The sequence below is a fragment of the Rissa tridactyla genome, chromosome 7 (genome assembly GCF_028500815.1).
Source record: "Rissa tridactyla isolate bRisTri1 chromosome 7, bRisTri1.patW.cur.20221130, whole genome shotgun sequence".
Classification (NCBI taxonomy): Eukaryota; Metazoa; Chordata; class Aves; order Charadriiformes; family Laridae; genus Rissa; species Rissa tridactyla.
Window position 1 is genome coordinate 35,857,062 of NC_071472.1, and position 21,104 is coordinate 35,878,165.

Here is a 21,104-nt window from a genome sequence, read left to right on the forward strand (position 1 = left end):
TTGGACTAAAATAAAACACTTTTGTACAGAAAAGCCCAGAGGCAATTTCTCCCAGCAGTCCTTATTGCAAAAAATCCCACTGAATGCAATGCAGTTGCAAAGATGTGTGTAACAAAATAAGTCATTGGATACACCTGCAGCATCTTGTTACCACTGCTTCAGAAATTAAACTAAATAGGAACTGGATGTACCTACAGATGAGGTACCTTAATGGCTCTAATAGGCATTTGCGTGAGTACAAACTGAATAAAACCAGAGTACAAACCCAGGAATACGGCCCTTTAATGAGGAGTATCCTCACGACATAGAAAGATTGAGGGACTTTTTCCTGCTTCTAATGAGTTCAATGGGAGTTTGGCCATTGGCTTCAACCACAGCAGTATGGCGCCGTAAGCCTCCAGCTCCAGTAGAGGGGAACATTTACTCTGCACAGGCAGTTCAGAGCTGCTTCGCTCATCCCCTGCACTCCCTCCCCAGCCCCTGCTCCTCGTGGTCTGCTCTGTGCACCTCCTCCTGTTCCAAAATTACTGTATTTTCCCCCAACACTGATTGCTGAATTCATTGCCTTGCACTGGGGGTAGCAACACACTAAGCAAGTTCAGTGCGCATAACAGATTATTTTTTTTCCTTTCTAAATAATATCCCGAACTACGAAGTCTATTACTCTTTCTTGTGGTATGATAGTGCATTAGAGGTATTCTGATTGTTCCAAACAGTAGTTCCTTCCTAAACTCATTCACATTGTAAATATTAATGGTGCATAGTTAGAGGACGGTTTGATTAGCAAGTTCATTAGCTTTGAGTAGACACCAGAATAGCTAAATGTCAACATTTAACTTTATCTCCCAAGTTATGATAGTGAAAAATAACATAAAAAAAATCATAATTACAAAAAAGCTAATGCTTATTAATTGAAAATAAAAGTATTGGTTGTTTCCATCTCTTTGGCCTATTTCACGTTTCACAGTAACAAATTAATATTAATTGGATAACAAGACCAAACATCTTGCTGGAAACATTTGAAAAATTCAGTATGATTTTGAAATGACAGTATTTAAGTGCAAGGAGTCTACAAGCAAAATATGAGAAAGCACAGTCATCTTCAGTGAGTGCTTTATCAGTAGCATTAAAAAATTAAAGTTTTTTATAGTTGTCATCACATCTGGGCATGAATTGCAATGCGTCAAATACTGCAGGTGACGTGACAAATCAGATAGAAATATCTTTAGAGTTGTATTATTTGATACCACATTGCTCACTGTTTGACATTAGGATGTCTTTGGATAGCATCATCAATGTGAAACAACAATTGGAAGCTTTTATCTACCACCAGTCACCTTTTTTTGGTGATATAACGCCTACCTCCTTTTAAGTTACATTCCCTTCCAAAGCCAAATTATAAGGGTAGGTAATTTGGATCTAAGCTTATCTGAATTTGTGAATACAATTTATGTACAGTAGCTGTAAGTACATGTAGTAAGGCACCGTAGGTTCTAAAATACAATAACCAGATATACTAGAAGTATAACCTAGCATAAAATGTGTTAACGTTTGCTGTCAGAGGAAATGTCAAATAAATGTTTTAAAAGATCTTGAGAACCTGAATGTTTGGTAAATAAAAAACCCTACAGTTTACTAAACTGAGAATAATGTATAATAATATTCACATACAAAACATCTCCTCAGTATTTTAGTTATTACTGTTATTATTATCTGCAAGACTTGGATGCTTCATGCTTCTATGTCAATTATATTTTTCAAAGTGTTAGAAAATAATTATTTCAAATTATGCTGCATATTGCTGAACGAACTGGAGCTGAATCAACAGCATATTTAGACAGAGCTATGTATTTTACCATACAGTGTAAACTTAGTAATTCCAAATTTCATATTATTTTAAGTCCGATTCCCAACTGTGCTAGAGGGCCTCTGATGACAATATGACCCTCCCAAGAGTAATGGAAAAATCTGATGCTGAAAACTGCACACAATAATGCAAGAAAAGCTTGTGCGTCTAATTTCTTATGCAAGTTCTCACTGCACATGAAAGTACCTGGTTACCATGCCTCTGGGCAGGATAACAAAACTCTCAGCGCAGCATTATGCTGGAAATGACTCTTGCAGTAACTTTATTAAATATTTAACTTCAGAAAAACTTAACGGAGACATCATGACCCGCATTTTCCATGGGTCGACATGCACTGTGTGCAAAAGTTGATGGTTAGTATGACCAGACTTTTTGCCCCAAATGACAAGTCTCCTGGCCTTTTCTGTCTCTGAATCGTGCTTACTGGGGCATTTCATTACATTAGAAACGAGTTCGCTGGTTCCGACGAATTCGGCTTAGAGACTCAAACCCGAGTCTGGCTATCACCTTTCTGTGGAGTGTCTTAACTGCAACTCTGCGTGTTTAACTGCATTTCTAAGAGGGGGGATGGTGGACAGTCCTTCTTTCTCTGTCTCTTGCTCTCTCAATTGTGTATTCTGGAAAAGATTTTTTTATATTATTTTTAAAACAGTAATATTAAAAATGTTAATATTATTTTGTCAGAAAAAGGACATTGATTGTAGCTCAGTGATATAGATAGTTGCTCAGCTGGAGGAAGCTGAGGTTAAATCCTGAGATTTATGGGCATGTTATTCTTAAGAAGTTTTATTATTCACCTTTTTGTGTCAAATGTAAGCAAGACACAGCTAATTGTAGCAGGAATTTTCTCCATAGATTAAGCACAGTCTCAATTTAAATGTCTAACGTTTCAAAAAGCAATATAGAAAATCTAGTTTTCGTGTACTTTACAGCAAGGAAAAAAGAAAGAAAAAGTACAGAAAGATAACTTAAAACCACAAGAAAATAGAAGATGTTAGGTAAAAGTACCTGGAAGTTATGAGTGTGCAAATCTTGTAAACTCGCCCACGTTCATCCTTATTGCCTACAAAGCTGGGAAGAACATGTGACAGCTGCTTAGAGTCAGGGTGGAAAATGATGAGTCGGGTAGAAAAGAAAAGGAAGTAGTAAAAGACATCATATTCTCAAAGTACCTACCGAAATGCGGAGGAGTCTGTCATCTGGCACCCATCAGGATATAAACCCTGGCAACAAACACAAATAAATCCCAGAGGGAAGTTAGCAATACTTCAAAGACACCAAAGTAAGTTCACAGTTAGCTAGCGGTAGGCAGACCTCAAAAGTTTGTCATTATGGAAATACGAAATATATTTTCCGTGAATAAACAATCCAAAGATTTAACTCTTTTTCTGCTGCTTCTTAGAATGGTTAATTTTTTGTTAGTGAGTCTTTGATGAAAAAGCGTATGCTAATAAATTCTAGCCTGTGTGATATCCATGAACCATTCATTAACTATGTGTTTTTATAAAGTGCGCTTTGTCATTCAAATAACTTGCTGTTATTTTTGCTTCACGATTGGACAAGTAAAATATTCAGATTAAAAAAAAAATAATTCAGTACCAAATGCTTAAAAATTTTGTTTTTCTGTGAATACTTAACTCTTCATGACGGCCTTACAGGTATTAATGTAGGGAAGAGCAATTCTTCAACCATTTATGCAAAATAGTCCAGATGTTCATGAATAGTAAATAAAAAGCAGCAAACCCATGAATGAATGGAGCAGCTGCTCAGAATTCAAAAAATGTTTGCAAACACCATTTTGAAGTATGCAATCAGCCCTGGTTCAGAGGGAAAACTTGGATAACCAACAAAAAGTTTGAATAAGCAACTGAACATGTCAACAGTATTATCTAGTCTATACAAACTTTGAAACTATTCAGCTGAAACAGAAATTTCCTGTTTTTTTTGATTATTTCTTACTCCCAAATGGATCAAAACTAAAGCAAGAAAAATGCTATCAGTTTAGGTTGATGTGTCTCTATGAGGGTGCAGAGCTCATTATTGTGAACGCCTTACTTTGTGGTTCTTTAGGCATGTAGGCCCTAAATTTCAAATTAATTAACCATCAGCTGTCAGAAATTAGGTTTATTTGGTGGGCAAAAGATCAGGATATTCTACCCATCCCTCTCATATGAAATTTTTAAAAATAAGCGGTTTACAGGCTTGGTCAATGGGATGGAATAAACTTTATTATTTTAATTGCCATGACCCATCATTTATGAAAGGCCTAACATGGAGCCTGTTCTTGTGCCTGCTCCTGGAAGACATCCTGCCCAAATGAGGGCAGGGACCAGCTGTGTGACTGGCGCTGCTTTGACTATACTCATCTTGAAGTGGCAGAGCAGATTCTTCTCCCATGGCCGTCCTTCCCCAGCAGTGAGTTGGCAAGGAAGATCTGGAACAACAAGCTATACTCTCTGTCTTTCAAGTTTTACCATTTGGTCCATTTTAGTGTGAGTTCGAGCTAACAAAGAACAACTGCTCCAATCCAATTCAACGGAATTTTTCAACTTGCCCTCTCCACTTCTGTTGCTGTTGAATTAAGCATGTGATAGTCTCCATTTTCAAAATCTTAAGAGCTTAGTCTTCACATGGAGTTGCATACTTAAAGAGTCATGTTAACACCTGGGACCCTCTTACGTTGGGTATGTCTCTTGTTTGCTCATGGTGTCAGGTATGTCTCCCAGTGCCCGTGAAGCTTGCAGGGAGAAGCAGGAAAGCAGAGAGAGCCTAAAGGACAGTGAAAAGTGGCAAGGAGACAACTGAGAAAAACAAGGTAAAGGCATTTAGCTGGCCTCAGAAGTGACAGAAAGAAGAAAATCTTTCTTAGGGACCTGGAGGGGAATTTGTAGAGCTTGTTGCAACCTAAGAAGTCAATATAAGATGCTGAATTAAAAACCATGTATCAAGGACATACCTTGTAAATGACATCAGAAGAAAGAGATTTCTTCAATGCATGGTTTTACCTTAATTCTTCTCTCTCTGTTTTCCTCTGGTTTAAAATTCTTTGTTGTAATTTGTGCTCTAGTAACACACTGACTTAGAATTTAAAGCCCCTGTTGTGTTTTTGCTGTGTTTACTGTAAAGAAAAGATGCAGCACTCAAAACCTCTGAATAGCCATCTGGTCAATACTGTCTGGCCCATTTATTCATCAAAATTAATGCAGCGGTGGTTCTAAGCTGAGCACCTGCAAACTGCAGCACGTAACGAATTTCTTCTTTTCACTTCCTTTACCTCCCCTCTGCAGGATCGTGCTCTGCTGCTATATGAGCAACTGATATTAACAAACTGAGGGTACAGTATGAATTCAAATTTGGAAGGAAGAGTAACAAAAATAGCAAAAAGAATATTGGATGATTTGTATTATTTTTCATGAATAACTTCTGAAATGCTCCCTTTACCATCAATTATTTGTTTCAAATTTTGGCAATTACATTAATGCAAGGCAACAAAAGACCCACTTCTTCATGCATACACACACAAACTGGATTCAACCATCAAGCATCAGAAACTGAAGATCAGCCCAACTGTTTTGACTGCACACAGTCAAATTCTGCATAGCAGAATTTTTCTCTCCAGTGAGGAGTGTTTTTGATCTTTGTTCAAATTCTGTTGCTGATTTAGATTTTGTATTTAATGTGCCTTGTCCGAAGTGCAATGAAGCCAACGCAGAGATCCCATTAAGTTTTAATAAACCCCAGTTTAGGCCCATAGCAGAATGGACATACTTATGAGCCTAGATACAGAGCAAGATTACAACCTTACTAGGCTACCAATGTCTAACAGTAACTACCTGTATAAGTGCATGGATTTGTCTCGGTAATTATGTACTTTTATCATTTTAAATTCATATTTTCAGACTAAAATCAACTCCCATTGAACCTACAAGCAAAACTCATACTGATGTAGCCTGAAGTTCATCCTTGTGGCTTTTATGTTTTATAGAAATACCTTGAGTCTAGAATATCAAAAACATTATTCTATGCAGACACACAAATATCATCACACTTGCTGTCATTTTTTTATTTCTTTAAAGATATATAGTCCCATTCCTGTTTTGACTAAGAACTCTCTGAAGTTTCCAGCTGTCTATGGAAAATAAGCTGACTTGCATGCCATTCTTTGTCTTTTTTTTTTATTAGTGCTTGCTACCCTTCCAAACTTTCTCTGTCAAAATATGAATATACAAAATGTTCATTTTGGCTCTCTGTTGTCTGCAGTTCTCTTAGTGTTAGGCGTTCCAGCGGATACCTCATTTGTTTGTAGTGATCTCATGTCATCTATCTCGTTCATCTTCTCTTTTAAATTTGGCTGACCACCTTAGAGTCTTTCATCAGGACAGAGGAAAAGCAAAAGAACTCTTTACAAACTCTTTTGAAACCATTTCACAATATTATGCTAATGAAATGAATGGGCAGGATGGGGTTTTATGCTCACAAGAGCAACAGCACCCAGAAGATAGGCAGAACTATCTGTGGAGTTTGGGCTGCTGCTTGAATGATTCGGGTGAAATCAGTGAACTAAAGCCGCCCCTTCGTTAATGCCACCGGAGCACAAGGTGAGACTCGCTCGCCTTCAGAGGGTTGCAAAGGAGGACACGGGGGGCAGGATTGGGCTCTGCAGTGTCAAGGAGAGAGAGGATGGCACCAAGGTTAAACCATAGCACTAAGAATCAAGGGGTTAAATTCCAGAATCTTCAGTTAAACTAGTCTAGAAGTTTCCAGGTGGATGTGAAATGCTGAGCAGCAATGTCTTTCATGATTGTACTTTAAATCTTTATGAGGACAGGCAGCTTTGCTAACGTTGGTAAGAGCTTATTTAGAGATATTCTCATAGATAATGCAACAGAACTAGGTTATTAAGTAATATTCTCATAGATAATAAGAGCTACAGAAGTAGCTTATTAAGTAATAGAGGACTCCTGGTCCCACTTAGGGTAACATCTGCACAATCAGGGTGCAAGTTTAGATCTAATGTTGCGTATTTAGTCCTTTTTCGTGCATAACCCAGGTTTGTCATTTGTGGTACATATACCTTGCACATTTTTCAAAAAAAAAGTTAACACAAAAGGATAAACACAGATTTTCACTTAAAACAACTTAGACTTTTCAGCTGTTCCCTTTGATTTCATGTTTTGTACATCCAGTGATTGGCTACTGTAGCTTAATTAGAAGATGCTGAGTATTGTAACAATGAATGGTCAAAAACCTTGTCATTTTTTAGCTTGCCCTCTCATTTGAAATCCCACATGCTGTATTTTTAAATGAAAATGAATTATTATAGTATGACCAGTCATAAAGCATTTTTCTCCCAGAGTACCATGTCATGAAAGGGCATATGCATGGAGCTAAGTGTCTAAAATGAGATCTTTATAGCCAGCTTAGACACGGAGAACAATGGACTGAAAGTGGTCACTAATGACATTGTTAATGATAGATACCATTACCTTAGAACAGATGTCAAAGTGAAATAGCATTATAGCCTTCAAGATGGACTGCCTTGTCCTTCTCAGTAAATCTATTAAGGTGGCTTGCAAGAACAAAACAGTGGGGTGTTTCTTTTCTCTCCTTTTTCTGAAATGCAAAACGTTATGTGCATTTTTAACTCATTTACCTGCAAAAGGCTCAAGTAAGAACAAATTCCGTGAGCGGAAAAAGTATGCGCGGGAGTAAGTAGAAAAGATTAGACAGAAAAACAGGAAGGTCGTATGTACTTAAAAAAATAATTCTGACTGGACAAAGACAAAAATATAGTTAATCTAGACTAAGATCAAACAGTAAAATGTTGCCAGCACGAACTAGGAAGAACAGGAAGTTTGGATTGCTGTAGCTGTACCTAAACGCTGCAGAAAAATCTGCGTGGTGATAGGTACAGGACTTAATTTTAAGAAGCTGTATTTATTTCTAATATGGGAGATGTGAATTCCCATGTATGCTTGCCTACAAATCTTTTTAAGTATGATTGTATATGTGTAGGCATAAATACAGCCATGAAATTCCCTATTAAGGTAGAGATATGTGTCACTGCGGGAGCAGAAATATTAACAGAGTACAAGTCACCTGTGACTCTGATTTTATTTTATTTAATTATTTCTTTTTGGACATGTTAATATGTAAGGTTAAATTGATTTTAGAATTGTAAATTAGATTATGAATATGTGTATACACCTATACGTGAAACCAGTTAAGCATATGAAGGTCAAATAAAAGCATTTTGAAATGTATCCGAGAACACTGACAAAAGAAAAGCCCTGATTTTGTATTTTATTCACTTACCGGTCAGTAACAGATCGATGAACATGTGCATCAAATTAAACACATTACTACAATATGGAATGTACTTTTAAATGACAATAAGTACAGAGTATGTAAAGTAATTTCAAATTACTTATTTGGAACATCAGTTCGAATATTGGTTGCAAATATTCTACAAGCTATAGAAATAGTTTATTTTCTAGAGTATTCTCTGTACCTGTAGGTTTTGTCTGCTACGGTAGTCGTTTCTATACGTGTTTGAATCTCTGGTTTAACAACGAAAAAAAGAATGGACGTAGTCTTTTGGCTAGAATTGTAGCTTAAATTATCACATCTGACAGCTAAATTGAGATACCCATCAAGCATATAAATGAATACATGAAATACTCATGCGTTATTCACCAGTTTTATCTCGATGACGCTCAGGGCCTCTGGATTATCATCTGCTGTTGTGGCTCGGCAAAGAGCTTTGCAAGGTAGTAAGTGTGGTACCTGCATTAGGAGGGTGGCTCAGGCACAGGTAGATGCTTTTATGCTCTCAGAATTGTTCGATCAAATTACATCTGCAGTTTTTAATGGGGTTTGAAGCGTGTCCTGGAATAGGAGTCACTTTGATTTTGCAGAGGGAGGAATAGTAGAGAAGAGAGAATATGGATCATAAAAACCTTGTGCAAAGTTCAGTGAGTGCAACAGGATTGTTTCCATTTCCACTGATTTCAGTTGCTCTTGATCGAGCTCAGTGAACTGGTCTCAGACCAAATTTCAACATACTCACAAATCCATTTCCTCACACAGGAAATTTGGGTCCAAATTTTGCAGCGTTCCTGCCATACAAATCAAGGGAACTTACTACTCTCAGTTATTTCATATCCTCAGTAATAAACAGGGAAACTGCCTCACTTCACATTTTGCTTCGTATACTGTTATGTTATCTTCGAGGCAGAATTTTTGTCATTTTGCTGTTGCACTGAACATTGCCAAAAGAATCAGGAAAGGAAAGGTAAATTGAAATCAGTCTTTGCACTCAGCGGTGCCTGTTCTGCAATAGCACCGGATCCAGCTGAGGGAACATGACGAATTTACACGGACACAGCCTTCCCAGTGTGTTCTTCCAAGTTCCCAAATCTGCTTTCAAGACAAGCAGCAGTGTTTGGTACAGAAGTGGGATCAACAGCATTTGCAGTATCATGGAGAGAAGTGCTATTTTGCGCAGCAACAACAAGCATAACTAAGTTGAGTATGAGCCTGATGAGAAAGTGGAGGGACAAGACAGTGATTTTCATGAAGCCCAGTGGGCTGTGTTTATTTGAGTCAGGATTTTTAATGAGCAGCTTGCTGCAGCTATGGTTATTGTCAGCACCTGTATCAGTTGCTGCTTATTGGGATTTCAGTGCAAACTGCTGCAGGAAATGGGATTTGGCTTTAGATTTGGGGTTTAAAATTTTTCTTACGTGTTGCGACATTGCACCACATTTTCAGATCCCTGGCACTAGCAAGGTGACACTAACAAGAATTAGAGTTCCTACTGACAGAGGACTTTGATGAGCTCAAACAGGCTTGCGGCTTCCAGTCACGCAGCAACTAATAGAACAGTTGCCAGGCTAGCAGACTCTGTTACGCATTTTCTCAAATTAAAATACAAAAACAAAACCAAAAATCATTTAAATGAAAAGCCTCTGTGCTAGAGAGCAGCAAATTCGTAAGTATCTCCATTTCTGGGGTCTAAATGTGTGAACTAGCTGCTTACCTCCTTCTGTAAACAAGAACGTGAACATAAGCAACAGCAGGTTTTTCTTTGTTTTCATGACTTTGAAAGAGAGATTCAGAGAGAGCAGCCATGTGGGTTATACATACATGCAAGCAAGAAAAGAAGAGTTTACAAAAGAGCCTCCACATCGGGAGTGTGCTGCCTTCACTAATGCTTTTCCTAATGCTTCATTCCCTCAAAAATTCTCTGTCTTCTGATTCCAACAATGAACTTTTCCTCTCTTCCAGAATCACCTCTGCCTCTGACTCACTCGGGCTCTGCTTCTGATTTTGAGCAGGTCACCTGAACATATGAGCTATCTAAGGGTGGATGTTCTCTGAGAAGGTGTTTCATGAAGTAGGATTTTGAAGAAAGCTGGGGTTATCAGAGATGGAGGGTACTATGCATGAGGAAATACGTCATTGAAGTCCGCGGGATCTGTCTTTTATTACAGTTCCTGGAAGAAATATTGTTTAGTTGCTGGCTCTCTGTAAATTCTTAGTATGAAATTGGAAGTGGGCCTATTATTAGCCCACAAATTCCTAGGGAGGTTTAAAAAAAAATTCTCTGATTTTCCTGGCTTAAAATACAAGTAGAGTGACATTAAGTTGATCCAGGTTCTGAGACAATAGTTCCAAGTCAGTTTTATGTCTGATCACCTTTCACAACTTCACTTTGAGAAAGCTGAATTTCCTTTCTTGGCTGTTGGAAATTACAACAAATGGCTGACATTTGGTCTGTTGGAGTACCAGACCACATTTTACTATTCCTCTAAAACAGACTGTCATAATCATGAATGTAACTGCTAACTTCACCTCAGTCTGAAGTATGAAAGCTTTGCGTACTGTCTTGCAAATGCTGATAAATCCTGCTCCCTCCACTAAAGGGCTCTTCCACCCTGCATGCTCTGGAAGAGGGCCTGTCGTTGCTGAGTTGTTTATTCGTGGGCCAAAATGTTTCCCCCTGATTTTTTATTTCACAGGAAGACCACGTTATCCAACCAGTTATACTATTGAAAATTATACGTCAGTCTGAGCTGTTTTTAACGGGAAGGGAATCAACATATTTGCCTTCTTAGAGAACTGCAGCTAAGTTACAAATAAAATTCTCTTCTCCAGATATTCATAAATGTGCATGCTTTTATCTGTCTCTGCTGAAGGAAGAATAAATGAAGGTGTCACCCTCAAGTCTCAGACGTTTGATCTCTTAATAAATAATGAGAAAGTCCAAGGTCAACAACCTTATTTCTGAAGTACCTCTTTTTTTGTTCTCTTTTCCTCAAATGTAATGAGAAGACATATTTTAATAAAGGTAACACACTCCTGTCCTAATAATGAAGAGAAACAGAGGTCTTCCCCTAAGACTCTGATCTTTAACCCCAAGAGTTTTTCTAGGTAGGTTGTCAACTGCTCAAGTTAAATCATTCCTTTTCACCAGCCATTTATTTCTTTTTCCTTATGACCATACTACGTCACCTTAATGTACCAGATGGATGTATTCTAAAAGCATCACACTCAGTGCCTATTTCTCAGAGATTTCTCAGAGACCAAAAGAGGCCCACGAGTATAAGCAGGTATGAGTGAACTTGGATGAAATGTTGAGATTAGTCCTGATTCAGTTTTATCTCTAATAATCGGCCTTTTAATTCTGAGGCCTTAGATGTCCCAAAGTCTTTCATATAAGCTCTGGAATGTTTCAGTTCCAGCTTTTTGTCTTAGGTAAGGTGTGCTTTTCTTATTTCTATTGAAATAATCCAATGAGCTTATTGTCTCCAAAGATGTCTTTTCTTTCTCATCACATCTGGCAAAGCAATCTGTGTCTTTTATCTGAAACCGTATCATTGTAAAATGAGATAAAGCAGAACAAAGAAGAATCCTCTGACCTGTGGTGGTCTTCAGATATTGAACAAAACCAACTATTTTCTCCAATTGGATAAAAGCTTTTTTGCTGTTTTTCTCCATTTGGCAGTTTAGGCACTTGGACTTACAAAGATTTATATTCAATAGAAGTGTCAGTAAGAAGCTGTCAGAGTTGGGGGATATTGACATTTTTCAGTGAAGCTATGGATGAAAACAGAAAAGATAAAACTGACACCATAAAACAAGGTATGGAATCCTGTTCACACTGCAATCAATAGCAGATTTCCTAAGATTTCACCCAAGGGATTTTTAAAAGCATTTGGGTGACCTGGGAGCCCTTATAATGGGGTTTTATGGTGAAAAGCCATACAAACACTTTTTGAAGTTTCTGACTTTGACCCAAATTGAAGTATTAACTGGTACAGTACATTGTCATTTTCTCTTCTTGATGTCTACACTGTAACTAGAAAACAATTCAAGCAGCCCACAACACTGGGGATGGAAATCTCTAAGATCATTCAAACAAGGGAAGCAGGATAGCCAACAACTGTAAAAAAGTTTTGTGCTTCCTTACTAACACTTCTCACTTGTGATATGCTCTTTGAAAACTTTGGAAAATTCAGTCTCTTCACTGAATTCCCGCAAATTGTCTTAATAGGAGTTGTGGTTTGGGTTCTTCCTTATGATCCAGGCTTCCCTGCTGTGGGGAACTATACACTGCACTCAAACTGCAGAGAAACTTGGACTTAGATGCAAAGTGTTTGTAGGTGTGCAATGTGTTCTGTTGCAACGTGTAGAAAATTTTCTTCCTTTGTATTACTTTTATTAAGAACATAAATCTTGATGGATAAACTAAATGATCAATGGTCGTTGTTTTTTTACTTTATCCAGTACTTTATATACAATACTCAAGAAACAGTCAAAAGAAAGAAAAATCTCTCTATTTATTCACAGCAGACTTTTATCACTGAAGGTTTTCCTTTTCTCTGAAATACGCACTTTTTATGTGTACGGCCAAAATTCATCTATATTGCAGTCAGCAAGGTTGCATTAGTGATTCATACGGTTTCCTTTGCCTAGCTCCGGTTCTTTACTATTTTATATTGTCTGACCAAAGCACAGAGAGATTTAGTCAGCTAATTAACTCGAAGAAATGAAATAACAAATAGCATATATAACATTAATGAAAAATAAAGATACCAGGAGTGTGCAATATACATGTCTTACTGATTTAAGCATATGTTTTGATTTTTATTTTTTGGAGTAATTCCTCAGTAATAATAGTAATAATACTCAATTTATTTAGGATGAGAGACTGTGGGAAGGGTTTTCTTTGAGCATAATGAGGACATTTCCAATGACATCTTTTTTCATTTATGAGAGAAGAAATTTTGTTTCTGTCTTACATGTTTGGGTTTTTTTAAAGTCCAGACTGTTCATCCTACGGATTCAGTCTCTGGCTTCCAGAGCTGAGAATAATTTTATGTGTCTAAATATTACCTGTAGCTTTCATTTGCACTGCATTGAAAATAATAACTCTCAAGATCACTACCTCTCTTTCCTCTTTCCTCACTACCTCCTTGAGCTTGGCTACAAGATAGGCAGTTGGATACAAAGGCTCCTTCATATTGTCTTATGTCTTTTCTTTCAAACCCCACGTGTCTTCTGGCTTCACCAACTTTGTAGTCTCTTTTTTTCACGACTGAGGAAATATTTTTCCCACCGTTCATCTACTGTGCTCCTCATGAGATGCAGGGAATGCTAAACATTGTTTGCTACTGAGCCTGGTGCAGTGCCTGTGTCATGGCCCTGGCACAGGAGGTGGGCTGAGGACTAGACCAACATGACGGTGGTGCTCCTGGCCAGCTCACAGGTGATGGAGTCTTGCCTGGGGACTAGTACCAGTCACAGGGTTAATCAAGAAAGAGCCAGAGAGACACAGAACATGGAGCATCCTGCTTGCTCCTATTGTGTAGACCAAGTACAACTACTGTTGATCGATTAACTGCTGTAATAATCACCTTCACCATCTTCAGCTAAAGCAAAAGTCCAACAGGAAGAAAAAGAGATAATAATTCTTTAGCCAGACACAGCGGGAACAATTAAAGGTGTTGTTTTCCTGTTGCAGAAATTTGCAAATCCAAATTACAAAGCGCTAATTATGTCCAAAAGCTCCAGAGCACCTTTGAATCCCTTGGTGGGACCAAATCTCTCAAGGGTACAGCTTTTGTATAGCAGAACCCACTGCAGCTCCGAAAGAAGTGCTAAACCCATGTTGGGTTGGGTTGTGCGTGGATGTTGGATAGATCAGAATGTGGACCAATGTATATGCATCTCATTTATGACAGGCTGAATATATAGAGAGAGACAAGAAGGACAACTTTAATCTGTAAGAATGTAATGTAGAGGAGATAGTGCTCTTTTAATCCCACAAGTAAAAATAGTTTTTATGAAGAGAAAAGCTTAATAAAATCATTGGAAGCTTAATGAAGGTTGACAGTAAGCAAGTCCCTCTTAAGTGTATATATATGGTAAATGTCATTGGTTCCTGTTATCTTAATCATAGGAGATAGTTTCAACCATTGTCTTGCCTGAGTATTTTACATACCCAGCCCTTACACACACCGTGTTTTGAATGACTTAGTGTATAAATACTAATATTTGCAGCACTTAGAGGGAGACTAACAGCAGACTGAAGCCCTCAAGCTTCAGCTAGATGCCAATGTGAAAGATGGGTGAGGTCATAATGGATCATATGGATCATAATAATATGATTATTCATTTTAATCCATTTGAATCACGGATATTTGTGTTGGGGCAAATTCTTGGTAAGGGCAGCTCTTTCTTTCTTTTCCCTGTCTCTTTTGCAAACTAACACTTTTATTGAAGTGTCAGTAATTTGTATGTGTACTCTCAGCTTGCTACAGGTTCCACAGTGGTGTAAACGTTCCCTTGATCTGCCCTGTACATGTAGGTTGTGTAGGTACCAGTCAGAAAAAAGCTAAAAATAAAGGTGAAATTGATCTTCCAGTGTAATTGTACAGCACCAAATGCAAGCAAACACAAATGAAGCGAGCAGACATTTCTATTTTTTTTCCAAATTGCAAGTATTATTTTCTTACAAGGGAAAGGAATATTTTAATAGTATGTCTACAGTGGCTCCAAATCTAAACCAATGGCAGGACACAAGCAGCCATAGGGCTGCCAGTGGTGGGTGTGGAATGTTGCTTACCTACCTGGCATCCTTTGGACAACTCATAACTGAAAAAGTGAGCTATGCACATACTGTAAACTATATGTAGTCACATCTGCTCTAGAGAAGCAAGGCCTATTCCCACATTGTCATGCATTGTAGTCTTCTTGCTGTTGCCGCTTGGTGTGTTTGTGTGAAAAAAGTGGTCTGTAAGTGGTTCCCAGAAAGAGATAAGTAGGATTATTCAGGTTGGAAAAGACCTCAAGTGATCACCTTGCTCAACCTCCTGCTCAAAGCTTTTGATTTGACTGCTGCTGCCCATACATGGTGATCCAGCCTCTCCTTAGTTACCACCCATTTAAATGACCTGAGCGTTTGGGGAGCCGAATTAGGTGCTCTCTTTCTGTGTTTGGGTTCCCTAGCTCCTACAAAGCAGTTTTGATTGGGACACCCTCCTTCCTCTGCTCACATCTCCATCATCCATCACACCCCCGTGTAAGTGGCAGGCAGAATCTGGCGCTTAGTGAGTTGAGTGAACTACTGAATTGGGAGCAGGAGCAAATCCCACCATCTCACTGCAGTTATGAGCTTTTAGTAAATAAATGGGAAACATTTCACATAATTAAATACCATCTTAGGAAACTGGAAAAAAAGCACCCTAATTTAGAAAATCATTCAGAATGGCATATAAAACATGCTGCTTAAATGTATTTTGTAGTCATTTTGCAGCAGAAGCACACGTCTGAATACATTCATGAAAGATCACAATTAATCGGCAAATGATCTTTCAATCTGTTGAGGTTTTTTCTAGGACTTGTTGTTGCTAACATCGCTTTAATAGCTTTACTGTTTCCAAATTCCACCTGCCTGCCTGCCTGCCCCCTCAAAATTCCCATTTAACCAGGGTTCTCATTTTATCAATCACATTTTGTAATAGAAGTCAGTTTTGTGTGTCCCAAGTGGCTAAGCATTTCCATCCTTATATCAAGAATTAAGCATCTCCTGAGAAGGAAGAGAGGTCAAGTGCTGTAATAAAACAGATTCCATCAAGAATGGGAAAAAATGCTGCTCTGACCAAAGCTAAATGAAAGTATAGCTGGTTTGAGATGTGATGTGAAAGCGTAATGAGTAAGCTGAAGCTATTTCTAGAGTTTATGTCCACTGTGGTTGATTCCTCCTCATTCTTTCTGACACTGTTATTTACTCTGAATCGCACTGAAAACTCTTTATACATACATGATGTATTCAGAAGACCAGGCCCACAGCCAGTTTCAAGCACCAGAATTTCACAACACATGTCCGTGCTTTTTGACTATGTACTTTAAAGCCATAATAAACCCTTGGGAATGAAATCTGAACGCGGAATAAGCATAAACTAAGCATAAGCGGGCAGATGTTGAATAAGAAAGTAGTTTCTCTGGACTTCTGGTGGAGAAAGAAAGGCGACTCTCAGAAATCTGTCAGCCTGTCCCTGTAGTTCAATAGGTGAAATGTTTACCACATTAGTAGCATTGGAAAATCTCATATTGATTTCAATGGAAATGGTATTTTCCACTGAAATTTTCTACTTGATAGCATACCACAATATTTTTTCCATTTTATATATTGAATTACCAGAGGAATAAAATACAGGCTTTAGTATTTAGCAGAAACACAATGCTGTATTTATTAGCTTGCTGTAATATTTCTTTTTGGCTATAAATCTGGTAATTTTCTTTTTAATGAAAAATTTAAAAACCTGTCCCTTTCCTGCTCCTCAGATATTCTACTGACTGAGATTGAATAAACTTTTGATATTTATTCTGAACAGAACACATATTGTTTGAAGCAAAACTTAATTTTGTTTTGAATCCAATGAAATATAATGTATTCTTTTTAAAAAAATATATTTTATCCCTTTATTTTCATTTCTGATGGAATAACGCTGACAATCACCATTAAAATCTAATCTTACAAAAATATTACTTCATATGCAAACTGCAACAGTTGTGGCTGAGGAGAAAACAAGCTTATATCACAAATGCTCACATAATAGGTAGTTGGTAAAAGAAGTTGACATATGGAATTCTCTGTAAGTTAATAAGTGTAAATTCATTATTAAATTGTGAAAGAGGCACATCAGTTATAAACACTGATGAGAAATTCCTTGAATTTCTGAAAAATTACTTGAAAAACTTTATTCCTACTGTTTATTATTAAGACCGCGTCTGAAAAAATACTATTTGTCAGTAAGTTATTACTCCTAATCTGCTTTTCTCGAAGATTGTTACTTTTGTATAGGCTGAGAGAAAGTTTGCTTTTTTTTTACAGTTATATAAACTAATAATATAAAGGATATTATCTGTACCTGTAAGCCTTGTCTTTGCTATATCATACAACTACAAAATAAAGACAGTCCAGGACATTACAATAACTGCCATCCATCTTAGATTTTCAAAAGTACTGGGGGTGATTGTTGGGTATTACTGCGCAACAACGTGTTCTCTCGAAATAGTACTAATCAATACACCCAAGAACTTTTTAAAGTATCCACCAACTTTATGGTTTGTGGGGTGCTCACCCTACCCGCATTATTAAATAAAAATAAATATTTGGAAGCTCCCTTTTTTAGAAGAAGACATATTTCTTTGCATAGTACCCAGCTAAACTACCTTATATATCTGTGCAAAAGGGAAGAATGATCAGCCATATGGGTAATTCTCTGTGATGGGTTGAGTTCCCTGAATCAGGCCAGGTGAAGCTTCAGTGCTTATTTTTTCTTGCCGATTATGGATATCAGTTTCTCAAAATGCTTCATCATTGCTGAAATAAACACTTTCTAGTGAAAAATATTCTCATTTCTTTTCATATCTTCCAGCCAATGCAGTTTCATCACTATTACTTCTTGCTTTTTATGCAAAAAATATTGAATCTTACGTCTCAGTTTTTACCTTTTTTCTTCCTGAACATAGTAGATGAAACTCCCCAGGAATAATACTTTCATCTTAAAGATGAATCAATTTACATTGTTATTAGAAAGAATGCCAAGACGAAGCAATTTGATTTTCATAATATTTTGACTGAAGCTGATAAGGACCTTTTTCAGCCTTTTGGGTTTTTGACAATTTGAAAATAGCAAAAGTGTAGTTGTACAGGGTATGTTTTGAGGTTCCTGGACAGAACAAAATTTGAAAAGTGAAATTTAGTAACATGAATTTTCAGTTGTTCTCCACAGGCACATGTACACCTTCATAACTTGTACACTGGTGTCTACTTAAGAGTATATACGTGGTGTTAATTGTAAATGTGAATAAATATAATAAATCAAAATTAAATGGTTTGAGAAAATTAACAACTTTGATTTTTTTCTTCAGGAAAATAATAAAAAAACCACCTAAGTATAAAGTTTTATTATCTTGAATTGATTTTTTTCTGAAAAAATTTTTTTTGCTGGTTTGTGGTTTGTTTCCCCCCCTCCCCCAAGGCAAGGTTGGTATAAGTCAGAAAACTTACAGTCTTTCACCCACATCTGGGGGCACCCTCGCAGGCTGTCCTGTCACCGGGCACGGGTGCAGAGCCAACGCCAGTGCCTTCTCCATGGCCGGGCTTGCCCACTAGCAGCCCCACCAGCATTCACGGTGACATTTTCTTTTTTTGGTTTGGTGCACAGATTCTTTGAAATATTTCTGGTGAAAAATATATAAAAATAAGGCCGAAGCTTTGTTTACACAATTTAAAAAGCAGTTCGCTAAGAAAGATGAAAAACATTCTTCAGAAGACTCATGGCATTCAGTTTTCTAGAAAACTTCAGAAACTTCCATAGAAGTTTTTTGCCTGTTTGTCTTATTCTTAGGCAAAGCCCCTCTTGCCTTGCCTACAACAGTTCCCATACTGCTGCTGAGATTGATGAGTCAGCTCATGTGTGTAATATTAATTCATAGATCTCAAATCACCTCACGAAAGAGATCAGTGTCATTCCAGAAAGGACAATGTGGGAAAGTGACTTGTTGAAGGTCAACAAACCAGTGGTAGGTTCATGAGTTTAAATCCATGTTTTCCATGTTGTGTAAAAGCATATGACGCAAGGATTGGCTATGTGATGGAGACACGTGAGACAGACAGAGAGATCTCACTATGGATTTGCCTTCTCAAAACTGACATTAAACAGGAAAGTAATATAAATGCTGGAGATGGGTTTATATTTTCTTACCTCTGAGTTGCTCATGTGAATTATACTCTCTAAAATAGTGTGAAAATTCTTGAAATTAAGGGTCTACAAAATATAATGCTATGTGTAGGTTTAGGAGTCATATGGGAGCTTCTCACCACAGCTGTGTGATGTGAAGAAGGGCCTGGGGAGAAAGGCAGCGTCTACAGATCACAAGCACTCTCAATCTGCATGTACATGAATAGTCTGTGTCACGACTCCTTCTCTCCACTTACCGGTCATTCCATAGGGGCTTGTGGTCCCAGCCGTACACGTACCGCAAAGAAGAGTCTCCCATAGGGTTGACTCTCCTTTCATACCTCTGGAGCTCAAGAAAAGTGAGGGAGAAGAAGCCACAGCAACTGCGAGGGCATGCGGGAAGGGACTGATAGGGGCATGGGCAGTATTGTCTGTGTGCGTGCATCTGTGTGGTGGGAGAAATCAGGATAGGGGTGAGAGGAATGTGCCAGAGCTCTCAGCGTGTCTGTGCGCCTGCACTATGGACACCAAAATATCTCCCATATAAATGGCTTGCTGCAACGTCATGATTTAGATGTTTGTTCTTGGGCTGATTCCTGCTGTTATTCACTGGAAGTGCAAACGGCTTCTCAGAATTTTGTCTAGTCTTCCTTTAAATGTCCAAATGATGTAATGAAGATGTAAAATAAGTCTTAAATGTAGTTTTTGTGGCACTTAGAAGAGAAATTTCTGCAATCCCTTTTTAGAGCTTTAAAACTAATCTCTCAATTGCAAACTCATGCAGGCATGATCTCACCTTTTGGCTTAAAAGTCATTTCATCTTGCCAAAGAGTGTTGCTATTCCTCACCTTTTAAATGCAATTTGATCTTCTCATGCAGCTCTAACAATAAGATTTTTGATGGGTTGAAGGCAATTGCAGAAAATAACAACTTGGCACAAGGGAATGTAGAATGACTGATAATTTTGCAGAAAAAAATACAAGTACTTGACTTCTGAGGCTGTAGGGTAGCACATGTCCTTGCCTAAAGCATCTAAGCAAAACTGAGACTTTCTAAAAGGTTTTTGTTTTCCCTCCCTATTGCTTAATCTTCCAAAGTGCACACTTGTGTTTTTTTGTCTTGGCTAATAGTTTTATCCTCATGAAAGGATACCGTTGTCATCGGAGATTTTCATATGGCAGGCTTGTTTCCAAATATTTGTTAAAGGGGTACGAAAATCCCTTCCAGACCTCCCCCTTGTTTGACTAATGCTTGCCTGCATAGCTGAGAAGAACCCAGGAGGTACACCAAATGCTGGATCCGTTACCATATCCCTAGCTAGCTTGAACCTAACTCAGTAGCGTCGTTACATGACACCACAGCTTACAACTCAGATACCAGTCCTTAGCCCTTGGCATGTCACTGTGGGTAAGATCATCTCTTTTAAGGTAAAAAATACCCCAAACAGTAAAGAAGCATTGTAAATTATTTAGGCCAGTATCTGTATAACAAAGGAATCTGTGTCACTTAGCAACTGCTACTGACATTGTATTTTATGATCAAAGTGTTTTAGCACTGTGCCTGGTACTCGTCAGTTCACTTCTGCTCCAGAAGTAAGTAGCATTGGGCAACCTGGTTTTAGGTATGAAAGTCACATCATTGCATTGTCGAGGTCTGCTTAGCTCACCGCACCGTCACTGGATAGACGATGTAAGGACATGATAAACTCTGAATAATACATCTGAGTTTTGAAGGAAAGTGTGTTGTAATGGAGCTATACACACCCTATTTACAAATATGTGATGGACTAATGTGGTCATTAGAACTAACGTTCCAAGCAAAGGTAAAAAACTCAGTAGAAAACCAGACAAAAATCCTGCTTTTCCCCAGGTAGCCTCTCACTTGTTTATCAACAGATATTTCCAAGTGAAAAGCATAAATTTTTCCTGATTATATTGATCATATTGATTGTATTTAAACCAACTACTTTGGATATCTGA